We start from the raw sequence: 12,527 nt of genomic DNA, 5'->3' as shown, positions 1-12,527 counted from the left end.
TACCTGATACCAGTATACATAAAAAATCAGGCATTCTTGTACATGAAAGTTTAAAATGACACAGACATGGTGCTCAGTAAAAGAAGCCATATACAAAAAAGTACCTACTGCATGATAACATTTACATGAGTTCTAGAATTGAAAAAATAATTTACAGTATTAGAAGTCAGGGGCAAGGGGGAACTTTCTGGGTGGATGGAAATGTTCAGTATCTTGATTGGGGTGTTGGTAACATGAACGTACACATTTATCAAAATTAAGAAAATTGTCCTGTAAAATTGCATTTAAGACATTTGTTAAGAAACAGAAGTTTAAGCCATAAAGGGTAAGTTGCTTCCTTAGGTCTCTCCCTTTTCTCTTCTGACCTTCTGTAGAGCCTGGATTAGCAATCAAATATCTAATTATATTTTCATAGGCATTAATGTAATATTCTTACGTGCCTCTTGTCCTAATTTCTCACATTCATCTTCACCTGCAGTGACTGGCATCTGCAACAGCATGCCACAGCATGGTAAAAACAGGAAAGTGTCACATACATGAGGCCACAAACTCCTTGGAAACTTCCCCTTTTTACTCCCAACTCAAACATTCCAGAGTAGTCCTCTCTCAAATGTACACATTTATTCTCTCCCTTACCTTCAGTCTTCTACCAGTATTCTGAATTTACACATAATTTTTGGCAGAAGAACTCAAAGGTAAAACTATTAGATACTCACTGTTTACTTAGAAGGCACTAAATGCCAGGCAGTGCTGGGGACTTAAAATATCACATTAATTCACTTAATCCTTTCCCCAGCTATGACACTCTGCCTCCTATTTCACCTCCCACTATTCAAAGCAAAGTATCCAATACCTGAAAGTATTTCTTTTCATTTGCATTCTATTATACCTACAACATGATTTTTTTTTTCAATTTAGCATTTTTTTTTCATCTTTCACCTCAAGTTCATCATCCTACCAGGCTTTAGCCTCTGACACCTTCCTTGTTTTACTTACTGTGACTTGATTCTATTTTATTTCTTAAAAAAAAAAAAAAAAACTCTACAATCTCCTTGAGTGTTTTAATAAACTCAGCAACAATGAATACCCTAGATACCCCTCAGGGCCCATGATCCTATCACTGTCATCCAGCATCACTGCCAGCCTCCTTTCATTAAACATTTACTATGTTCAAGGCATTATATGAAGCCCTTTATATTCACTCTTATTGAACCTTAGAACTACCTACTTTATAAGTGAGGAAATACAGACACAAGGGAAACCCTCTCAGGCTCATGAAGTCATAAATAAAAAAGAGCATATTTGAACAGCACCAAAATATATCTATACTGCAAATCTCCTATTAGTCTGAGAAATGCCATGCCCCCCACTGATGGGCACACCCATGTCTTCAGGAAGCAGGTGATGACAGAAGTGATATAGAAAAAGACTAAAACAAGGTGAATTCTGAAAACTTGATCTCAAGTGACGTTATGAAGAAAAGGATACTCAGAACAAGATCACTTAGATCCCTTTCAGAGTTATCATGCTCCGCCTGCCCACCGTCTTCCCTTTCTAGAGATCGCCAGTTTCAGGGTGTATCTAACCTCTTAATATCAGTCCTGCCTCCAAAGGTAAGGAGAAGTTGGCTTGATGCAAAAGCACAGTGCACACTGAATAACTCTGCTGGGTCCTACACAAAAATTAATGCAAAGAAGAAACTGTAAAATAGCATATAGCATTTAGCACTAGATGACAACCTGATGATCTGAAAGACTATATTCTGAAAAGAATCTATGCATTATGCAGGAAGTCTCCTGAGTAGCAATAAATATTCACCTATGGGGGCTTCCCGGGTGGTGCAGTGGTTGGGGGTCTGCCTGCCGATGCGGGGGGCGCGGGTTCATGCCCCAGTCCAGGAAGATCCCACATGCTGCGGAGTGGCTGGGCCCGTGGGCCATGGCCGCTGGGCCTGCGCATCCGGAGCCTGTGCTCCGCGGCGGGAGAGGCCACAGCAGTGAGAGGCCCGCATACCGCAAAAAAAAAAAAAAAAAAAAAAAAAAAAAAAAAAATCACCTATGAACCTAACTCCATGGGGCATACCCTGAAAGATTAAAAATGGGAGTATGATTTACAGGAACTCTTCTGGAGCCTGCTGAGATTTAAATATATCCTAAATCTATGATGGCAAGCCAAAAAAACAGCATTCAAATGCAAGACTGATCTCCCAAGACAAAGATTAGGCTGGAGCCCTTAAATGTCTGCGCCAGCACAAGAAAACAGCTTGTCAATGTACTCACTTCAGGAGTAAAGTCTTATCTGCTCTCTCTGAAGCTGGGAGAATTGAGTAAGACACAACTGATAGAATGTTTCACCTTCTGCATAAGGAAGGAGGGGGGGCGCTTAGAAATTTGTTTAAATCTTTTCCAATCTACAGTTACAGTTCTGTAGTCTGAAAAGCAGCCTCATTTCTGAATTCTTTGGCCAGATTCAATTATTAACACTCAGCACAAGAGAAGTTTAAAAAATAAAAGTGTCTCGTTTGAAAAGTAATTTGATCACATAAAAAAGTTGAAACATGTTCCTAACTCCTCCAGCACTTCCACTGCAAAGCATCTCTCTTAAACAAACAAACCCTGGGGCTTCCCTGGTGGCGCAGTGGTTGAGAATCTGCCTGCTAATGCAGGGGACACGGGTTCGAGCCCTGGTCTGGGAAGATCCCACATGCCACACAGCAATTAGGCCTGTGAGCCACAACTACTGAGCCTGTGCGTCTGGAGCCTGTGCTCCACAACAAGAGAGGCCGCGATAGTGAGAGGCCCGCGCACCGCGATGAAGAGTGGCCCCTGCTCGCCACAACTAGAGAAAGCCCTCGCACAGAAACGAAGACCCAACACAGCCAAAGATAAATAAATAAATAAATTAATTAAAGTACCCTTAATTTAAAAAAAATGTATTAAAAAACAAACCCTGGCTGTTTGACACTGCGTTCCGTTCCTCTGAGAGCTGTTTAGATCCCTCGCACGAGGACCCTGGGCCTGTCAGCTCCTCCCCTCTACACCCTGGTCCAGGTCTGCTGAGTGAAAAGCCACCAGATTCCTCCAACTAGTTGGGCCTATGGGTCTTCCCTTTCAACTCAGAGATGAGCTACACAGAAGCCAGACAACTTTTTACTAAGGTTCTATCTAGGGAGGAAGATGGCGGAAGAGTAAGACGCGGAGATCACCTTCCTCCCCACAGATACATCAGAAATTCATCTACACGTGGAACAACTCCAACAGAACACCTACTGAACGCTGACAGAAGACCTCAGACCCCCCAAAAGGCAAGAAACTCCCCACATACCTGGGTAGGTCAAAAGAAAAAAAGAATAAACAGAGACAATAGGATATGGACGGGACCTGCACCAGTGGGAGGGAGCCGTGAAGGAGGGAAGGTTTCTACACACTACAAGCCCCTTCGAGGGCGGAGACTGCAGGTGGCGGAGGGGGAAAGCTTCGGAGTAGCGGAGGAGAGCACAGCAACAGGGGTGTGGAGGGCAAAGCAGAGAGATTTTGGCACAGAGGATCGGTGCCCTCAGGCACACACCAGCCCGAGAGGCTTGTCTGCTCGGCCGCCAGGGCGGGCGGGGCTGGGAGCTGAGGCTCGGGTATCGGCTTTCAGTCGGAGCGCAGGGAGAGGACTGGGGCTGGCGGCAGGAAGAGACCCTGAAGGGGTTAGTGCTAGCCCGGAGGGAGTCCGGGGAAAGGGTCTGGAGCTACCGGAGAGGCAAGAGACTTTTTTCCCTTTTGTTGCCTGGTGCGCGAGGAGAGGGCATTCCCCTCCCTCCCCTCTGCCTGAGTGAGCCAGAGCCCCCGAATCAGCGGCTCCTTTAAACCCGTCCTGTCTGAGCGAAGAACGGACGCCCTCCGCCGACCTACGCGCAGAGGCGGGGCCAGGTCCAAGGCTGAGACCCGGGAGTTGTGAGAGCAGAGACAGGGAAATCTCTCTGTGCAGCCTCCGAGGCAGCGGATTAAAGCTCCACGGTCCATTTGATGTGCCCTGCGTCTGTGGAGTGCATGAATGGACAGCGAATCATCCCAAATTGAGGAAGTGGACTTTGAGGACAAGATTTAAGACTTTCCCCCCTTTTTTCCTCTTTTTACAACGAATTATCTCAAATTAAGGAGGTGGACTTAGCAAGATTTCAGACTTTTCGCCCTTTTCCTCTTTTTACAACGAATTATCCCAAATCGAGGAGGTGGACTTGGAGAGCAAGATTTTTGATTTTTCCCCCTGCTCTCTTTTTGTGAATGTGTATGTGTAATCTTCTGTGTAAGATTCTCTCTGTATAGCTTTGCTTCCACCATATGTCCCAGGGTTCTATCGGTCCGTGTTTTTTTTCAATAATTACTTTTTAATTTTAATAACGCTACTATATTTCATACTTTATTCTATTTTACTTTACCTGCTCTTTCTTTTTTTCCTTCCTTCCCTTCCTCCCTCCCTCCCTCCGCTCCTCCTTTCCTTCTTTCTTTTTCTTTCCTCCATCCCTCCCTCCCTCCCACCCTTCTTCTTTCCACTTTCTTTTTCTTTCCTTCCTCCCTCCCTCCCTCCCTCCTGTCTTTCTTTCTTTCTTTCCTTCCTCCCTCCCTCCCTCCCTTCTTCCATTCACTCTTCCTTTTGCTTTCATTCCTCCCTCCCTCCCTCCTTTCTTTCCTTCTTTCTTTCCATCCTTCCTCCCTCCCTCCCTCCTTTCTTTCTTTCTTCCTTCCTTCCTTTCTTCCCTTCTTCCTTTCTTTCAATCTCTCTTTCTTTCTTCTACTAATTATTTCTTTCCACTTTTTCTCACTGTTATTCTGAGCCGGGTGGCTGAAAGGCTCTTGGTGCTGCAGCCAGGAGTTAGTGCTGTGCCTCTGAAGTGGGAGAGCCAACTTCAGGACACGGGTCCACAAGAGACCTCCCAGCTCCACATAATATCAAGCAGCGAAAATCTCCCAGGGATCTCCATCTCAACACCAGCACCCAGCTTCAGTCAACGACCAGCAAGCTACAGTGCTGGTCACCCTATGCCAAGCAACTAGCAAGGCAGGAACACAACCCCACCCATTAGCAGAGAGGCTACCTAAAAACATAATAAGGCCACAGGCACCCCAAAACACACCACCAGACGTGGACCTGTCCACCAGAAAGACAAGATCGAGCCTCAACCACCAGAACACAGGCATTAGTCCCCCCCACCAGGAAGCCTACACAACCTACTGAAACAACCTTAGCCACGGGGGACAGACACCAAAAACAACGGGAACTACGAATCTGCAGCCTGCAAAAAGGAGACCCCAAACACAGTAACATAAGCAAAATGAGAAAGCAGAAAAACACACAGCAGGTGAAGGAGCAAGATAAAAACCTACCAGACCTAACAAATGAAGAGGTAATAGGTAGTCTACCTGAAAAAGAATTCAGAATAATGATAGTAAAGCTGATCCAAGATTCTATTTCCCAGATCCAAAATCTTGGAAATAGAATAGACAATATGCAAGAAACAGTTAACAAGGACCTAGAAGAACTAAAGATGAATCAAGCATTGATTAAAAACACAATAAATGAAATGAAAAATACTCCAGATGGGATCAATAGCAGAATAACTGAGGCAGAAGAACGGATAAGTGAGGTGGAAGATAAAATAGTGGAAATAACTGATGCAGAGCAAAATAAAGAAAAAAGAATGAAAAGAACAGAGGACAGTCTCAGAGACCTCTGGGACAACATTAAACACACCAACATTCGAATTATAGGGGTTCCAGAAGAAGAAGAGAAAAAGAAAGGGACTGAGAAAATATTTGAAGAGATTATAGTGGAAAACTTCCCTAATATGGGAAAGGAAATAGTTAATCAAGTCCAGGAGGCACAGAGAGTCCCATACAGAATAAATCCAAGAAGAAATACGCCAAGACACATATTAATCAAACTGTCAAAAATTAAACACAAAGAAATCATATTAAAAGCAGCAAGGGAAAAACAACAAATAACACACAAGGGAATCCCCATCAGGTTAACAGCTGATCTCTCAGCAGAAACTCTACAAGCCAGAAGGGAGTGGCAGGACATAATTAAAGTGATGAAGGAGAGAAACCTGCAACCAAGATTACTCTACCCAGCAAGGATCTCATTCAGATTTGATGGAGAAATTAAAACCTTTACAGACAAGCAAAAGCTGAGAGAGTTCAGCACCACCAAACCAGCTTTACAACAAAGGCTAAAGGAACTTCTCTAGGCAAGAAACACAACAGAAGGACTATACCTACAATAACGAACCCAAAGCAATTAAGGAAATGGGAAAAGGAACATACATATCAATAATTACCTTAAATGTAAATGGACTAAATGCTCCCACCAAAAGACACAGAGTGGCTGAATGGATACAAAAACAAGACCCATATATATGCTGTCTACAAGAGACCCACTTCAGACCTAGAGACACATACAGATTGAAAGTAAGGGGATGGAAAAAGATATTCCATGCAAATGGAAATCAAAAGAAAGCTGGAGTAGCAATTCTTATATCAGACAAAATAGACTTTAAAATAAAGACTATTAGAAGAGACAAAGAAGGACACTACATAACGATAAAGGGATCGATCCAAGAAGAAGATATAACAATTGTAAATATTTATGCACCCAACATAGGAGCACCTCAATACATAAGGCAAATACTAACAGCCATAAAAGGGGAAATCGACAGTAACACAATCATAGTAGGGGACTTTAACACCCCACTTTCACCAATGGACAGATCATCCAAAATGAAAATAAATAAGGAAACACAAGCTTTAAATGATACATTAAACAAGATGGACTTAATTGATATTTATAGGACATTCCATCCAAAAACAACAGAATACACATTTTTCTCAAGTGCTCATGGAACATTCTCCAGGATAGATCATATCTTGGGTCACAAATCAAGCCTTGGTAAATTTAAGAAAATTGAAATTGTATCAAGTATCTTTTCCGACCACAATGCTATGAGACTAGACATCAATTACAGGAAAAGATCTGTAAAAAATACAAACACATGGAGGCTAAACAATACACTACTCAATAACGAAGTGATCACTGAAGAAATCAAAGAGGAAATTAAGAAATACCTAGAAACAAATGACAATGGAGACACGACGACCCAGAACCTATGGGACGCAGCAAAAGCAGTTCTAAGGGGGAAGTTTATAGCAATACAATCCCACCTTAAGAAACAGGAAACATTTCGAGTAAACAACCTGACCCTGCACCTAAAACAATTAGAGAAAGAAGAACAAAAAACCCCCAAAGTTAGCAGAAGGAAAGAAATCATAAAGATCAGATCAGAAATAAATGAAAAAGAAATGAAGGAAATGATAGCAAAGATCAACCAAACTAAAAGCTGGTTCTTTGAGAAGATAAACAAAATTGACAAACCATTAGCCAGACTCATCAAGAAAAGAAGGGAGAAGACTCAAATCAGTAGAATTAGAAATGAAAAAGGAGAAGTAACAACTGACACTGCAGAAATACAAAAGATCATGAGAGATTACTATAAGCAACTCTATGCCAATAAAATGGACAACCTGGAAGAAATGGACAAATTCTTAGAAATGCACAACCTGCCAAGACTGACTCAGGAAGAAATAGAAAATATGAATAGACCAATCACAAGCACTGAAATTGAAACTGTGATTAAAAATCTTCCATCAAACAAAAGCCCAGGACCAGATGGCTTCACAGGCGAATTCTATCAAACATTTAGAGAAGAGCTAACACCCATCCTTCTCAAACTCTTCCAAACAATATCAGAGGAAGGAACACTCCCAAACTCATTCTACGAGGCCACCATCACCTTGATACCAAAACCAGGCAAGGATGTCACAAAGAAAGAAAACTACAGGCCAATATCACTGATGAACATAGATGCAAAAATCCTCAACAAAATACTAGCAAACAGAATCCAACAGCACATTAAAAGGATCATACACCATGATCAAGTGGGGTTTATTCCAGGAATGCAAGGATTCTTCAATATACGCAAATCAATCAATGTGATACACCATATTAACAAGTTGAAGGAGAAAAACCATATGATCATCTCAATAGATGCAGAGAAAGCTTTCGACAAAATTCAACACCCATTTATGATAAAAACCCTGCAGAAAGTAGGCATAGAGGGAACTTTCCTCAACATAATAAAGGCCATATATGACAAACCCACAGCCAACATTGTCCTCAATGGTGAAAAACTGAAACCATTTCCACTAAGATCAGGAACAAGACAAGGCTGCCCACTCTCACCACTCTTATTCAACATAGTTTTGGAAGTTTTAGCCACAGCAATCAGAGAAGAAAAGGAAATAAAAGGAATCCAAATTGGAAAAGAAGAAGTAAAGCTGTCACTGTTTGCAGATGACATGATACTATACATGGAGAATCCTAAAGATGCTACCGAAAAACTACTAGAGCTAATCAATGAATTTGGTAAAGTAGCAGGATACAAAATTAATGCACAGAAATCTCTGGCATTCCTGTACACTAATGATGAAAAATCTGAAAATGAAATCAAGAAAACACTCCCATTTACCATTGCAACAAAAAGAATAAAATATCTAGGAATAAACCTACCTGAGGAGACAAAAGACCTGTATGCAGAAAATTATAAGACACTGATGAAAGAAATTAAAGATGATACAAATAGATGGAGAGATATACCATGCTCCTGGATTGGAAGAATCAATATTGTGAAAATGACTCTACTACCCAAAGCAATCTACAGATTCAATGCAATCCCTATCAAACTACCACTGGCATTTTTCACAGAAGTAGAACAAAAAATTTCAAAATTTGTTTGGAAAAAGAAAAGACCCCGAATAGCCAAAGCAATCTTGAGAACGAAAAACGGAGCTGGAGGAATCAGGCTCCCTGACTTCAGACTATACTACAAAGCTACAGTAATTAAGACAGTGTGGTACTGGCATAAAAACAGAAAGATAGATCAGTGGATCAGGATAGAAAGCCCAGAGATAAACCCACGCACATATGGCCAACTTATCTTTGATAAAGGAGGCAGGAATGTACAGTGGAGAAAGGACAGCCTCTTCAATAAGTGGTGCTGGGAAAACTGGACAGGGACATGTAAAAGTATGAGATTAGATCATTCCCTAACACCATACACAAAAATAAGCTCAAAATGGATTAAAGACCTAAATGTAAGGCCAGAAACTATCAAACTCTTAGAGGAAAACATAGGCAGAACACTCTATGACATAAATCACAGCAAGATCCTTTTGGACCCACCTCCTAGAGAAATGGAACTAAAAACAAAGATAAACAAATGGGACCTAATGAAACTTCAAAGCTTTTGCACAGCAAAGGAAACCATAAACAAGACCAAAAGACAACCCTCAGAATGGGAGAAAATATTTGCAAATGAAGCAACTGACAAAGGATTAATCTCCAAAATTTATAAACAGCTCATGCAGCTCAATAGCAAAAAAACAAACAACCCAATCCAAAAATGGGCAGAAGACTTAAATAGGCATTTCTCCAAAGAAGATATACAGACTGCCAACAAACACATGAAAGAATGCTCAACATCATTAATCATTAGAGAAATGCAAATCAAAACTACAATGAGGGCTTCCCTGGTGGCGCAGTGGTTGAGAGTCCGCCTGCCGATGCAGGGGACACGGGTTCGTTCCCTGGGCCGGGAAGATCCCACATGCCGCGGAGCGGCTGGGCCCGTGAGCCATGGCCGCTGAGCCTGTGCGTCCGGAGCCTGTGCTCCGCAACGGGAGAGGCCACAACAGTGAGAGGCCCGCGTACCGCAAAAAAAAAAAAAAAAAAAAAAAAAAAAAAAAAAAAACTACAATGAGATATCATCTCACACCAGTCAGAATGGCCATCATCAAGAAATCTAGAAACAATAAATGCTGGAGAGGGTGTGGAGAAAAGGGAACACTCTTGCACTGCTGGTGGGAATGTGAATTGGTACAGCCACTATGGAGAACGGTATGGAGGTTCCTTAAAAAACTAAAAATAGAACTACCATATGACCCAGCAATCCCACTACTAGGCATATACCCTGAGAAAACCATAATTCAAAAAGAGACATGTACCAAAATGTTCACTGCAGCTCTATTCACAATAGCCCGGAGCTGGAAACAACCTAAGTGTCCATCATCGGATGAATGGATAAAGAAGATGTGGCACATATATACAAGGGAATATTACTCAGCCATAAAAAGGAACGAAACTGAGCTATTTGTAATGAGGTGGATAGACCTAGAGTCTGTCATACAGAATGAAGTAAGTCAGAAAGAGAAAGACAAATACCGTATGCTAACACATATATATGGAATTTAAAAAAAAAATGTCATGAAGAACCTAGGGGTAAAACGGGAATAAAGACACAGACCTACTTGAGAACGGACTTGAGGATATGCGGAGGGTGAAGGGTAAGCTGTGACAAAGGGAAAGAGAGGCATGGACATATATACACTACCAAACGTAAGGTAGATAGATAGTGGGAAGCAGCCGCAGAGCACAGGGAGATCAGCTCGGTGCTTTGTGACCGCCTGGAGGGGTGGGATAGGGAGGGTGGGAGGGAGGGAGACGCAATAGGGAAGGGATGTGGGAACAGATGTGTATGTATGACTGATTCACTTTGTTATAAAGCAGAAACTAATAAAAAAAAAAAAAAAAGAAAAACAAAAAAGAGTTTAATGGGTATAGTTTCTCTTTGGAATGAGGAAAAAGCTCTTAAATAGTGGTGAGAATTACATAGCACCGTGAATGTGCTTAAGGCTCCTGAACTGTATGCTAAAAATGATAACATTTATATTATGTATATTTTACCATAATAAAAAATATATATATTTAAAAAAAAAAAAAAAAAAGGTTCTATCTAAAACTCTAGGCAAAGGCCACAGGTCGCTGAACAGAGAAGTGATATAAGTCTGAGACACTTCATATAACACAAAATCTTTCTTGGACTAAGGTTTCCAATAAAAGCATTAAGATTCTTTTCCCATATAGGTTATTACAGAACATTGAGTAGAGTTTCCTGGGCTATACAGTAGGTCCCTATTAGTTATCTATTCTATGCATATGTTAACCCCAGTCTCCCAATTTATCACTTCCCCCGACGTTTCCCCTTTGGTAACCATAAGTTTGATTTCAAGATCGGTGAGTCTGTTTCTGTTTTGTAAATAAGTTCATTTGTATCATTTTTTAAATTAGATTCCACATATAAGTGATATCCTATGATATTTGTCTTTCTCTGTCTGACTTACTTCACTTAGGATGATATATATCTATATATGTATAACTGATTCACCTGTTGTACACCTGAAACTAACACAACATTGTAAGTGAACTATACTCCAATAAAAATAAATAAATAAAGCATTAAGGCCGATTAATCCCACCCCTTTCTCATCTCTGTTATGCTTTGCAACACCTCCAACTCCTTTGTTCATCTCTCCTGTCCTGTACTCACAGTGCTACACGGCTCTGGTTTTTCTTTCAGAGGTGCTTCTGTTCCCATACCCCACCCCCAAGCCCCCCCCCGCACCAGCCAAACTACCTGTCACACTCCAAGGAATCTCCTTGAATTGTAAAGAAGCCACCCCACAGGCTAACTTCTTCCCTCAGTGTTCTCTCAACCTCCTCTGTTCTCTCAACAGCTTCCGCTTCTCTGCCATGGATGCCACACTTGAGTGGGTGACACTCACTCTCTCACTCCCTGGCAAGCTGGGAAAACGGAGTCAATATTTTTCTAAATTCCTTCCCACCACTAGGCCATTACTCTCCTACCCTTGTTTCAAAAGCTAATCTCTACTCTCACACCTCTCCTTTTATGGCCCACTTGACTAGCACCCCATCATTCTGAGTAAATAACCCTTCTCCTAAATGACAGAAAAAAAAAAATCAAGGTCATTGGGCAAGAACCTCCTTGGATCCCGGTCCTCTAGGTACTAATAGTACTGCATTTGTACCTTTCTTTCATTCCTGGCACCTATGTCCATGGAGGAGATGAGCTTCCTCCTATCAAACTGTTAGAAGTTAATCTCTCTAGGTGTGCAGTGTCCTCCTCTCCCTCCACCCTCTCTAGGGACTACACATAATCACCCACTTTCTAGCATCTACATATTCCTCTTCTGGACCTTTCACAATCTATGTGTGTGTGCATGTGTGTGCCTGTGTGTGTGTGTGTGTGTGTGTGTGTGTGTATATATATATATATCTGCCCCCTTGTCCCATTTCCACAGTGCCCTTCAGTTGTCTAGGTAACGTGTTCTTTCTGCCTCTTTTCATGATCATGTTCCTCAAAACACTAGTCTGCTCTTACTTTGTCCAATATCTGATCTGTTCAATTCTCAACTCACTACTCTCTGATTTCCACTCGAATGAAACTGTTCTAAGCTTACCAAGGGCATCCATGTGATCAAGCCCCATGAAAACTCTTCCATTTTATCTACCTTGACCTCTCCGTAGCATGTAACAATAGTCTGTAATGATCCTTTTGTTAAAATGCTCTC

General features: G+C 41.6%; 1 protein-coding gene across 1 annotated transcript in view; it reads right to left on the bottom strand.

Moving 5' to 3' along the window:
* Window positions 1–12,527, bottom strand: part of PATJ (PATJ crumbs cell polarity complex component) — a gene marked incomplete at its 3' end in the record, with an annotated part of 366,093 nt that overhangs the window by 238,592 nt on the left and 114,974 nt on the right. The gene's annotated exons all lie outside the window — the stretch shown is intronic.

This window comes from Hyperoodon ampullatus (genome assembly GCF_949752795.1).
Source record: "Hyperoodon ampullatus genome assembly, chromosome: 2".
NCBI classification, from domain to species: domain Eukaryota; kingdom Metazoa; phylum Chordata; class Mammalia; order Artiodactyla; family Ziphiidae; genus Hyperoodon; species Hyperoodon ampullatus.
Note: the sequence above shows the minus strand (reverse complement) of the source record. Positions and strands in the feature narration are given on the sequence as shown.